Source organism: Palaemon carinicauda, chromosome 2 (assembly GCF_036898095.1).
Source record: "Palaemon carinicauda isolate YSFRI2023 chromosome 2, ASM3689809v2, whole genome shotgun sequence".
Lineage (NCBI taxonomy): Eukaryota > Metazoa > Arthropoda > Malacostraca > Decapoda > Palaemonidae > Palaemon > Palaemon carinicauda.
In genome coordinates, this window is record NC_090726.1 from 43,019,836 (window position 1) to 43,032,576 (window position 12,741).

At 38.1% G+C, this 12,741-nt stretch overlaps 1 protein-coding gene across 2 annotated transcripts in view; it reads right to left on the bottom strand.

Annotated features, from left to right (window-relative positions):
• The window catches only part of LOC137624290 (heparan sulfate 2-O-sulfotransferase pipe-like), a 337,135-nt gene extending 326,832 nt beyond the window's left edge, over positions 1-10,303 (bottom strand). The window contains exon 1 of one of the 2 annotated variants that reach the window (XM_068354870.1): positions 10,172-10,303. The gene's annotated coding sequence lies outside the window, so the exon portion shown is untranslated. The remainder of the gene's footprint in view (positions 1-10,171) is intronic. The other variant, XM_068354860.1, reaches the window with a different exon arrangement.
• Between the last annotated feature and the right edge of the window lie 2,438 nt (positions 10,304-12,741).

Below are 12,741 nucleotides of genomic sequence, written 5' to 3' on the forward strand. Positions count from 1 at the left end.
CACCTTGACTCTCGTAGACAGAGCAATTAACATCTCTCGGGGAAGACGTGGGCAGATTAACATCTCCCCCGGGGAGAGACGTGGCAACGCCGCGCGGGATTCGTTATGTAAACAAACCACCTTGACTCTCATAGTTTAGAGCACTTAATTAACATCTCCCGGGGAAGAAGTGGCACCGCCGCGCGGGATTGCTTGTGTAAACAATACACCTTGACTCTCATAGACAGAGCAACTTAACCTCTCTCGGGGAAGACGTGGCAACGCCGCGCGGGATTCCTTATGTAAACAAACCACCTAGACTATCGTAGACCAGAGCAATTAACCTCTCCCGGGTAAACGTGGCAACGCCCGCGCGGGATTCGTTTTTGTAAACAAACCACCTTGACTCGTAGAAAAAGAGGCAGTTAACATCTCCCGGGGAAGAGTGGGCACCCTGCCGCGAGGGATTCCTTACGGTAAACCAAACCCCCTTGACTCTCATAGACAGAGCAATTAACCTCTCCCGAGGTAAACGTGACAACGCCGCACGGGATTCCCTTATGTAAACAAACCACCTTCAATCTTGTAGAAAGAGCACTTAAACATCACCCGGGGAATACGGTGGCAACGCCCGCGCGGGATTCCTTATGTAAACAAACCACCTTTAAATCTGAAAGAGCAATAATTAACATCATCCGGGGAAGACGATCGGGCAACCGCCGCACGGGATCAAAACCTGCGCGCGGCCCAGCGAATTTATTGCCGCCTGCCCATGAGCAAATAACAGCACCAGGGACGAACCATTTAATGAGAAAATAAGCATTTTATTTCGATAATTATTTGAACTCTCCCCCTTATCCTCCTCCTCGCGATTTAAAACTCTGCCCTCATCCCAGTCAGAGGGGACCACTGTCCACTGTACCCGGATAATTATGGAGTCTTTGGGATGGTAACGGGTCCATCCGCCTAATTTAAACCGACAGTCCGTTAAGTCTCTTGGCCGATTATTACCCGCCATAAAAATCTTCTCGATCAGCAAAAAGAGGAGAGGAAGCACATTCCCTCGTGGGCGGTCTACGGAACATCAGTTTAATTGGTCGTGAAGTAGTTTTTGATGCTACGTATGGGTTTTTGGGGACTGAGAGCACCTGCTCTCTCTCTCTTCTCTCTCATCTCTCCTCTCTCAGCTCTCTCTCTCTCTCTCTTCTCTCTCTCTCTCTCTCTCTCTCTCTCTCTCTCAAACGTAAATACTATAATTACTGTTGTGTCGTTTTTTAGAGATATATAATATAATGATATTTTAAGGCTTCTCTCTCTCTCTCTCTCTCCCCTCTCTCCTCTACTCTCTCTCTCTCTCTCTCTCTCTCATCTACTCTGTTGTGTCGTTTTAGGATCTTGTAAAGTTGGGTAACCCATGGGACCTCTTGTAAAGTTGAATAACCCAACAATCAAGCTTGTAAAGTTGGATAACCTTATAATCGAACTTGTAAAGTTGAGTAACCTCATAAATAAAATAAATGATGGAAACAAAAACAAAAAGTAAAATGTCAAATATTTATTTATAAATACATAAATGCAAGTTATAAATGCGAGTAAAAAGTAAAATGTCAAACATTTATTTATAAATACAATAAATGCAAGTTATAAATGAATAAAATAAAAATATGGGAATCTATTTATATAAAACAAAAAAAACGATAAAATCATAACTAATTTAATTTGTATTGATTAGCGGATAGCACCACAAAAAGCAAAAAATGTATTAGTGCTATTTCCTTTCACGCCACACATATTCATGCAGATAGAATTCAAGAATTCTCGTTTACCAGCCACGCATGCTTTTAATATGTGCCTTTATTTTATTCCAATAGCTCTCTATTGCTTGCGTGTGCACACCAGTAGTTTTATCAACAACGTTTAACGAATGATTGACTGTATAATGTGAGAGACCTAGTTCTTTTTCAATATTATAACTAAGCCTTCCACTGCATCACTATGTACAAACCGTTTGAGGGTAAACAACTTTCCTAATTATTGGCAAGAGTGTATGTGCGTTTCGAGACTTCGACTATTTCCATGTATCCTAACCGACGGTGTTGTTGAAGTATCCACATATGGACCAAAAAACCCACCAGGGGTTTGATTGGTGCCCGTCCTCTGTGAAATTTTGGTTATATGCGAAAAGCAAGACTTGTCAATCAGTACCGTTACACCAGACCCACCCTAGCTTGATTGGATTGTTTTCGAAGTATTTAGAACACACCTCACGACAGAAATTATGGATATCAATGACAGTCACTCTTGAAAAGATTCAGAAAATTAACCGAGTGAGTTACACTAGTTTGCTCGCACCAATAGAAAATAGGCTTCAACCCACTTCTGCAATGAAAGTTTGGAACGGAAGAAAAATGATCCTTTGCGAATGCTTTCATATTGCTGATATTTCTCACAGTCTTTGAACTGGCACTTCCATGCATATTTGTCTTGTAGTACAGAACGGTTAGTCCATTTCATATTCTTATCACAGTGCTGCGCACTTTAACTCTCTTCTTAAAAGTCCATGCTGCTTCATCCAAAATATTACTGGAAGCGGATCTTAACTACTAACAAATGGCCTTAACGATATTTTGATAAATAGCAAGATCCATTTTGGGGTGTTATACTTCTTGTTCATTAAGGTAAAATGAGATCTTTCTTGCTTTGTTACCAAAAAAGGAAAGACTACCCGGCTAACAACAAACAAAAACGACCTAATACCTAACTCTAACTACCGGTATAAACAATCCTTAAAAAATATAACAGCAAAACACAAATAATAACTACCTGAAGTCTAGATAACCCAATACCTACCTATATAAAGATGAATAACCCCAGGGTCCTTTTGTAAAGTTGAATAAGTCAACTTGTAAAGTTGATAACCTTACTCTTCAAACTTGGTAAGATGGATAACCTTAGCAGGCTCATGGGTTATCCATCTTTTACAAGATCCCCGTTTTTAGATAGATAATATACTGATATTTTAAGGCCCTCTCTCTCTCTCCTCCTCTCTCTCTCTCTCCTCTCTCTCTCTCCCTCTCCTCTCTCTCCCTCTCTCCCTCTCCTCTCCTCTCTCTCTCTCTCAAACGTAAAATACAATATTTACTGTTGTGTCGTTCTTAGAGATATATAATATCTTGATATTTTAATGGCCTCTCTCTCTCTCTCTCCTCTCCTCTCTCTCTCTCTCTCTCTCTCTCTCTCTCTCTCTCTCTCTCTCTCTCTCTCTCTCTCTCAAAACATAAAATACTATAATAAATTACTCTGTTGTGTCGTTTTTGAGATATATAGTATAATGATATTTTAAGGCTTCTCTCTCTCTCCTCTCTCTCTCTCTCTCTCTCTCTCTCTCTCTCTCCTCTCTCTCTCTCTCTCAAACGTAAAATACTATAAATATTGTTGTGTCGTTTTTAGATATATAATATATTGATATTTTAAGGTCTCTCTCTCTCTCTCTCTCTCTCTCTCTCTCTCTCTCTCTCTCTCTCTCTCTCTCTCTCTCTCTCTCTCAAACGTAAAATACTATAATTACACTGTGTCGTTTTTAGATATATATAATATATTGATATTTTAAGGCTTCTCTCTCTCTCTCTCTCTCTCTCTCTCTCTCTCTCTCTCCTCTCTCTCTCTCTCTCTCTCTCTCTCTCTCTCTCTCTCTCTCTCTCTCTTTTAAAACATAAGAGATAGATGATAAATTATTATAAAAATATTTAAAGGACAGTGACAACATTACAATATATCTTTCTTATATAAACTATTAAAACTTCAAAAAAAAAACAAGAGGAAGAGAAATCAGATAGGATAGTGTACCCGGGTGTACCCTCAAGCAGAACTCTAACCCAAGACAGTGGAAGACCATGGTACAGAGGCTATGGCATTAAAATCCTCGAAAATCTTAACTAATTCAGAAGAGTTAATGGTACACAGCGGAGGGTGGATTATGACTGCTAAAAAGAATGGAAAATTGTGAAATAAGATGGCAAGCCTGTTGCTTAACACGTCCCTATACTAGGCAGTAGGTTGGCCAGGGCACCAGCCATCCTTTGAGATACTACCGCTAGTGTGTTATGGGGTCTTTTGACTAGCCAGATAGTACTACATTGGATCCTTCTCTCTGGTTACGGTGCACTTTCCTTTTGCCTACACATACACCGAATAGTCTGGCCTATTCTTTACAGATTTTCTTCTGTCCTCGTACACCTGACAACACTGAGATTACCAAACATTTCTTCTTCACCCAAGGGGTTAAAAACTCCACTATAATTGTTCAGCGGCTACTTTCCTCTTGGTAGGGGTAGAAGAGACTCTTTAGCTATGGTAAGCAGCTCTTCTAGGAGAAGGACACTCCAAAATTAAACCATTATTCCCTAGTCTTGGGTAGTGCCATAGCCTCTGTAACATAGTCTTCTGCTGTCTTGGGTTAGAGTGCTCTTGCCTGAGGGTACACTCGAACACACTATTCTCTCTAATTTCTCTTCATCTTGTTTTGTTAAAGTTTTATAGTTTATGTAGGAAGTATTTATTTTGGTGTTGCTGTTCTTGAAATATTTAACTTTTCCTTCTTTCCTTTCCTTACTGGGCTATTTTCTCTGTTGGGGCCCCTGGGCTTATAGCATCCTGCTTTTCCAATTAGGGTTGTAGCTTAGCAAATAATAATAATAATAATAATAATAATAATAATAATAATAATAATAGCACTCCACTGGCAAGACGTGGTGAAAGCAGGCCTCGATTAGGATGTCTAAATGGGCATCATCGTGCCTGTCGCAGTTGGAGAGAGCCGTTGACTTGGTGTCACAGAATGCTAGTCTGCACCAAGAACACTGGCAAACCTAGACGGACAGTTTACTTTCAGGTTCCCCACACTCTCACACGACATTCGAAACCCACCTCACCCAACCTCCACTCCACCAAGCTCGATGCATCCAACATGGGAAACAAAAGACTGTATTCAACATCTGGAATGGCTACCACAGCGTACCCCAATACAAAGATGACCACCACTTTGACCACATTCATAACTTCACAGGGCAAATTTCAGTACCACATGGCCCCACAAGGTTACGCTGCATCGAGCGATGGCTAGTCAGGCAATACCATGGGATCGTATTCGTGGCAATCATTCCTAACATGACTAATATTGACGACACATAGCTCTGGGCAAACACCATTGAGGACAATTTCTATTAGGCAATACGCTGGCTGGACATTTGCAAAAAGAATGACATCATGCTTAGCCTAGAAAAATACCTTCATCAGTCATGATGTGGAATTTGCCGATTTCCCAATTGTGAAGGACAATGTCCACCCACGTGCCAAATACAGTACAACGTACCAACAGGTGATACTTGACCTCCTCCATCCAAAAAAAAAATCAATGACACTCATTTCATGGTTTCGTTTGGTCATCCAAGTTACATATGCCTTTACCATGGCTAAACATATGCTACACTTCCGCCAAATGCTCAAGCCTGGCAAAAGCTTTGAATAGACCGCTGAACTTGAGACAGCATCGGGTTCAGGCTCTTCCAGAAGCACTGCTAATGCTGACAACTGACCAATTCTACTGCCACGACGGATGGAAGGTTACCCTTGTTGTAAGCTGCTTCACTCACCCAGATGAGTCCATGCATGCTGCAGTAGATGGCAAGGCTCTAACAGTTGCCGATGCCCTGAACAAGAAGCACTACTTCGTACCCGCTGCTCGGGCCTCATCCTTGCTGAGCACCACAAACCCCTACTGAAGCTCTTGGGGAAGACCCGTATCTATGGAATCTAGCGGAGTAAACCTCCCTTTGCCGATTCCGCATGGTTCACGTTCCCAGCATGCAAAACAAGGTGGCAGATTCCATTTCCCACCATCTGAGCAGAAACACTAAACCGGAAAACTGAACCTCCCTGATGACAAAGCATCTGTCAATGAACACACCCATCGATTGACCAGGATATCCTTGCCACGATACAAATAATAGACCCTAACGGGAGAATAACTACCCCACAGAAAAATCTGTCTACACTATTTTCTCTTCAAGCCATTACCTAGAACCATGTACAGGAGGCAATACCAAGTGCTGCAGCTTTTCACACACTCAGGAAGCTCATTGACCATGAATTTCTCCCCTCAAGGACCCTGACCTTCATGTCTACTACCAGCTAAGAGATGAGCTACTGTATCTATATCTGACAGCGCTGCTCTATACAAGAACAGTGATTATCCATCCCTCCGCCACAACTTCACTATTTTGCCCAGGGATCAGTGCGAACATATAGACAGACCAGACCAACTGTGAACATTACCATCGCATAACCCCCTAATAACCGAATACAATAATACCTCGACATACGAGTGTCCCAACATATGAGAAATTTGAGATACAAGGAAAATTTTGAGGAAATTTTTTCCCCAAGATACGAGACAAATTTAAGATAAGAGGATGCGAGATGGTTCCCTATGAGGCCGTTAGGCGGCCAAGTGTGCGAGAGGCTGCTCATGAGGACAGCATCGCCCGCTCTTTCCCGGCAGATCTCCGTCGCGTAAAGCTATCTGCGAGTATCGGCCGTAGTGTTTGCATTTTTTACGTGATTTTTGCATTAATCACTACAGAATTCAGTGAATAAGCAATGGGTCCAAATCAAGCAAGTGCAAACAAGGGTAGTGAAAAGAAAAAGCGTATGATGACAATCGAGATAAAGCATGAAATAATAAAAAAATATGAGTGGTGTACGAGTGACTGAGCTGGCTTGCCAATATGAGAGGAGTACATCAACAATATGTACCATCCTCAAGCAGAAGGATACTATAAAGATGGAAAGCAGAGACATGTTAGCGAAGTGGCAGGCGTTTTTTGATTTTATGGAAAAGAGGCACCCGGACAAGTTGGCGTGTTGGCGTGTGGTCGTGTGTTAGCCTTTTGTGGCAATACTAGTATACGTCATTTTTGTAACATTTTGAAAGGGAGACAAAAGCAATCATCGGTAGGTAAGTTCCTTTTAAAAAGGCCGACAAAAAGTGAAGATGAAAGCTACTCAAAAAGCGAGGCAAAGCGAGCTAAGCCGGAAGAAGAAAAGTGAAAAAATGAAAATGAAAACAAAATTAGAATTAAGTTTAGTGTAACGTAAGATTAACATTTATGTTTAAGTGTGTGTGCAGTAAGCTAATTTCATTTAAGTTAAATTTAAAGTTTAAGTTATGTTACGTAATGTTACAAAAGTGTAGCGTACAAATCGTGTTGTCGTTGAGTCTCTTTCCTCCCCTTTCTCTTTCCCTCCTCCTCCCCACACACCGCCATTAGCTGCTCCATAATAATATCACATTTTATTGCAGATCATAACCAGTATATAGGTATTTGTTATTTTGTGAGCATAGGTTATGAATTAGAATAATTAAAAACATGCTTTTCCACTGTAATATACTGTTTTTGGGTGTTTTATCAGAGGGTGAGAACAGATTAATTTTTTTTACTTATTTTATATGGGAAGAATTGATCCGGGATACGAGCGAATTGACATACGAGCTCGGGTCCTGGAACGCATTAAGCTCGTATCTCAAGGTATTACTGTACTCCCCCACACGCCCCTCTTGTCTGTCTACCCTTTCCATGTGATGTGTCAAGTATTTCACTCACACAGGGCCGGATGGAGACCTAGACACAGACACTATTCAACTTTATTTCCTAAAATACAGGAACATGCCAGACCCTCTGACAAGGATCTCCCAAGCGATGTGCGTCTTTTGCCACCCCATCCGTGATTTCATCAGAGTTCTGCCAGAAAAGTACCACCAGCACGCAACACGTCGCAAAACCCTGACAGCGAAGGAAGATGCTCTCTGTAAGCGACATACACACTCACCGAATACCCTCACTGCACGTTGGTGACTATGTCCGCGTCCAAAATCAAAGTGGCCCTAAACCCCACAAAATAGGACAGAACCATTGAGGTTCGCCAGTTCATCCAGCATGTGGTAAAAGTCTATGGCCTTGGGCAAGTATCGCTTAATAACCGGAAAGTTCCTCCACAAATTACCCCCGTAATACCCCCAGACCCAGATCGCACCAACCTTGATGACATCCTAGGATATGTTGAAATGCAGTCAGCACCCACACCAGACAATCGGTTTGCAGAGCAGGATCCCCCTCATAATGACACAGTTGGCAACCCAATAACAGCCAAACCCCCTATACCTATGCCGTCCACGGGACGCCACCCAATGCCATGCGCCCGCCATCAACTCCCACCTGCCCACCTTCATCACCAATGCCAACTACAACCCACCCCCAGCCAAGATCCCCATGCCATCTGGTCCAGCAATAAAGATTTTGTTTAAAGCAAACGTTCCCCTCTGTGTTCTAATTAACTTAGAAACTGATTATTTGTTATTTACACCAGCAATGAGCCAACCCCCTAATTTGCACGAGGACTTCCAGATGGGATGACCAATTCCTCTGTGCAACCCTCTCCCTGCTATTATACAAGTACAGTACTTGCTTTCCCTTCAGTCCTGCTTCTGTATTTGCTTTCCCTTCAGTCTTCGTTCACTTTTTATAAAATTAGTCTTTTTCTCACCCAACCATTCAAAAGACGTGGGAGGAGATAGTGACAAGCGAATAGCTGGATCGCTAATCGCAACCCTAGTGAAGAGTGAATAGCTGTACAGCTGAACGCAACCCTTGTGAAGAGTGAAAACTATCAGTGATTGTATCATTATTATTATTATTATTATTATTATTTTTATTATTATTATTATTACTATTACGACAAGCTAAGCTACAACCCTAGTTGGAAAAGCAGACTACTATAAGCCCATGAGCTCCAACAGGAAAAAATAGCCCAATAGCCCAGTAAGAAAAGGAAATAATCTATATGAGTAAAATATTTTAAGAACAGTAACAACATTAAAACACATCTTTCAAATATAAACTATAAAAAGACTTACGTCAGTCTGTTCAACATAAAAACATATGCTCCAAGTTTGAACTTTTTGAGTTTGTACATTGTTTGTTCTTCACTGATCAAACAATCTTTCAAAATATAAATTGTTCTTATTTACTTACCACTGATTTGTTTTAACTGCAATTATAACACCATTTCATGCTGTTGTTTCCCCAATATTATAATATTGCAATGCATCACAGTATTGATCTAAAGTTAATGCTCTCTCCGTAAAGTTTTCCGCCGGGGTACCCCATTATTGACAGATTTACGGGTTAACATAATCGCTTAGTCAACCTTGTTGGGTAATTTTTAGGCTTTACTTACATGTTTTTTTAATAAACACTAATAGTAAAATTAAGGTTTCAAAATTCCCACACTTTTTCTCGAACTCTAATACTAAAAACTTAACGCAGACCTGATCAGCGGTGTTACCCTAGCAAAAAAAACAGAGAAAAAAACACATGCAAGAAGACTGACAATCAAAAAATATATGAGTTTTATGAAAAACACAAAATTCATTTTGAAATAGTTATGTTTTAAAGAAGTTTTTACTTAAACGGAACTTGTAGCATTTCCCAACTGGTTGTACATGAATGCTACATCTTGCTAATAAGATATTTTATATTAGAAATGAAAACCTATGCTGTCTCCATAACTCTTAAATCGGTTTCCTACTGATAGAGAACTCGGCCTCCTACATCAGGTTAGGTGAGAGCAGAATGGTTGAAAATCTACTACACCACTGGTGCACGGGTAAATATTTACCAAACTCTATGAGACAGAATTACTATACTGATATACCAGTTTCCAAAAACATACTTTAAAAATGATTTCACTGAAAAATAAATTCTTTCCTTCCTTAACTATAATAAACCGCAAATGTAACTATTGTATTCGCGTCACTGGTAATCTAGCATAGGCAACTTGGTAAACGTAAATTATCACCTAATAAATGCACAAATCTTGATAATATATATATATATATATATATATATATATATATATATATATATATATATATATATATATATATATATATATATATATATATATATATATATATATATATATATATATATATATATATATATATATATATATATATATAGTCTAATTACTACCTAAAATAACAAAACCAACATCTAACTAGCACGACCTACAAGAAGAATAGCCTACATACTAAAGACGGGTTAATGACGTTAAAAGGCCGGTTTTAACTAACCTTATTGTTTAATATTGCAGTCTCGTTGCAGAATCAGTTCAGCAATAAACTGATATATAAGAAAACACTGTGAGTCGACGGATATTCACTATGCACAAATACAAACAACACTTCGAAAATCGCGTAGTAAATCAGGGTTGCCAGATTATTTCGACTGGATTATCGTACATGAGCCTTAAAATTGTCGTTTTTCAACTAAAATTATCGTACACAGTTTCAAAATAATAATTAGGGAGTTACTTGATCGACTTATTTCAAAATATTTTAGTATAATTGTTTAATTAAACACATATGTATATACCTAAAGTATGTATTGTACATCGTACTGGACCTAAAATAATCGTACATGTACGATAATTATCGTACGAATGGCAACCCTGTAGCAAATGTACAGCATTACATCATGGCCGCGAGCAACGTCAACAATGCAATGGATTCGTTCTATACGAAATTTATTTCAATTGCATTGAATTTATTTATTATAATCCCATTTATTATCATTAATCAATCAATAAATTTATTATTTTGATTTATTATATAAAATAAGTATCTTTTTTAAACAGCTTAGTAACTAATAATATGTTTTATAATAAATTGTTTAGGTTTGTTTATAAGTAACGGTATTCCTGTGTTTATTGAACGAATTTCAGCCAAACTTTGTTTACGTTTGATATCTTTTTATTATCTTAATTAGTTTACTCGGAGATATAACTTAATTATAATTGGAAAATTGATATGAATTTGAAGTGATAAGACATGAGCCCTCCTAATTAAAATGAATAATTGTAATAATTTCCCTTCTTACAGAGAATTGATTAATTCTGTACGAAGAATTAAATTCTTTGGTCAAATCTGAAATCCGTGTAGCCGATAACCACTTATTCACATGTGTTTTTTAATCAAATTGGTTCAATAAAATCTTGTGTTAGCTCTACTTATATATCACTTAGAAAGTTTGAAAGATTTTCCTGACAACCAGTCAGCTTACAGAATAATTATACACTATAGACACAGCTATCTGTTGTAAATATGCTGGAAATGATGGATGAGAACAAATGTGGTATCTTGATATTACTTTTACGGGTTTATTTCTCGCCCTCCATCATTATTATTATTATTATTATTACTATCCAAGCTACAACCCTAATTGGAAAAGCAAGATGCTATAAGCCCAGGGGCTCCAATAGGGAAAAATAGCCCAGTGAGGAAAGGAAATAAGGAAATAAATAACTGAAGAGAACAAATTAACAATAAATCATTCTAAAAAAAGTAATGTCAAAAGAGATATATCATATATAAACTATTAAACTATCAAACACTAAAGGTCTGTTCAGGCGGGCCTTGGTGTGTGAAAAAAAAATAATTTCTTTCCAGTTGATATTTTGCTCTGTATCGTTATCAGTTATTTCGCTAGCATTTGTATTCAGGCTTAATAGTTTTCAGGTCACTATTATAACACTTTCTAAAAAGATAAGTCTTCAGGTTTTTCTTGAAAGCTACCACATTATTGCTATTTTTGATATTACTCGACCTTAGTGCTGCTTTTGATGCAGTTGTGCATGAACTGCCACTAAATGACTTACACTGCATCGATACTGAAGATCAAGCCTTTGAATATTATTATTATTACTAGCCAAGCTACAACCCTAGTTGGAAAAGCAAGACGCTATAAGCCCAAGGGCCTTAAAGACTACTCGGTTGACAAAATCTACTGCGTACAAATTAGAAACTCTTATTCATTATAGGAACTATTAAACAGGGGGATGGCCTACTCCAGGGGAGTGTATTTGGCCTAATCTTATTCTACATCTATACCATTGTTCCATTTAAAATACTAGAGGCATGAAGTGAAGTTAAAATATTTGCAGATGATACACAATTTTACTTCATAGATATTATTATTATTATTATTATTATTATTATTATTATTATTATTATTATTATTATTATTATTATTATTATTATTATTATTATTATTATTATTATTATTATTATCTAAGCTACAACCCTAGTTGGAAAAGCAAATTGCTATAAGCCCAAGGGCTCCAACAGGGAAACATAGCCCAGCGAGGAAAGGAAACAAAGAAAAATAAAATATATTAAGAACAACAACACCACCAAAATAGATATTTCCTATGTAAACTATAAAAACTTAAAAAAAAAAAAAAAAAAACAAGAGGAAGAGAAATAAGACAGAACATAGATGATACTGCCATAACTTGAAATCGAATTATTACAAGTGTTAGGAAATGGATGATAATTGAACAACTAAAAATTAAATGAATACAAAACCGAGTTTATGGTGATTGGAAGGACAAAAAGCTCAACTTGGGTGACATCCAAATAAATATTAATAACAACTCGGTCCCGATATCTGGTAAAAGTTCATGATCCAGGAGTAGCCTATCTCTTAACTGTAAACTTGTCTCTTAATACTCAAACAAACACTGCAGTTTATTGGATATTATTTTAGAAGTATCTGGATGAATTATTATTATTATTACTATCCAAGCTACAACCCTAGTTGGAAAAGCAAGATGCTATAAGCCCAGGGGCTCCAACAGGGAAAA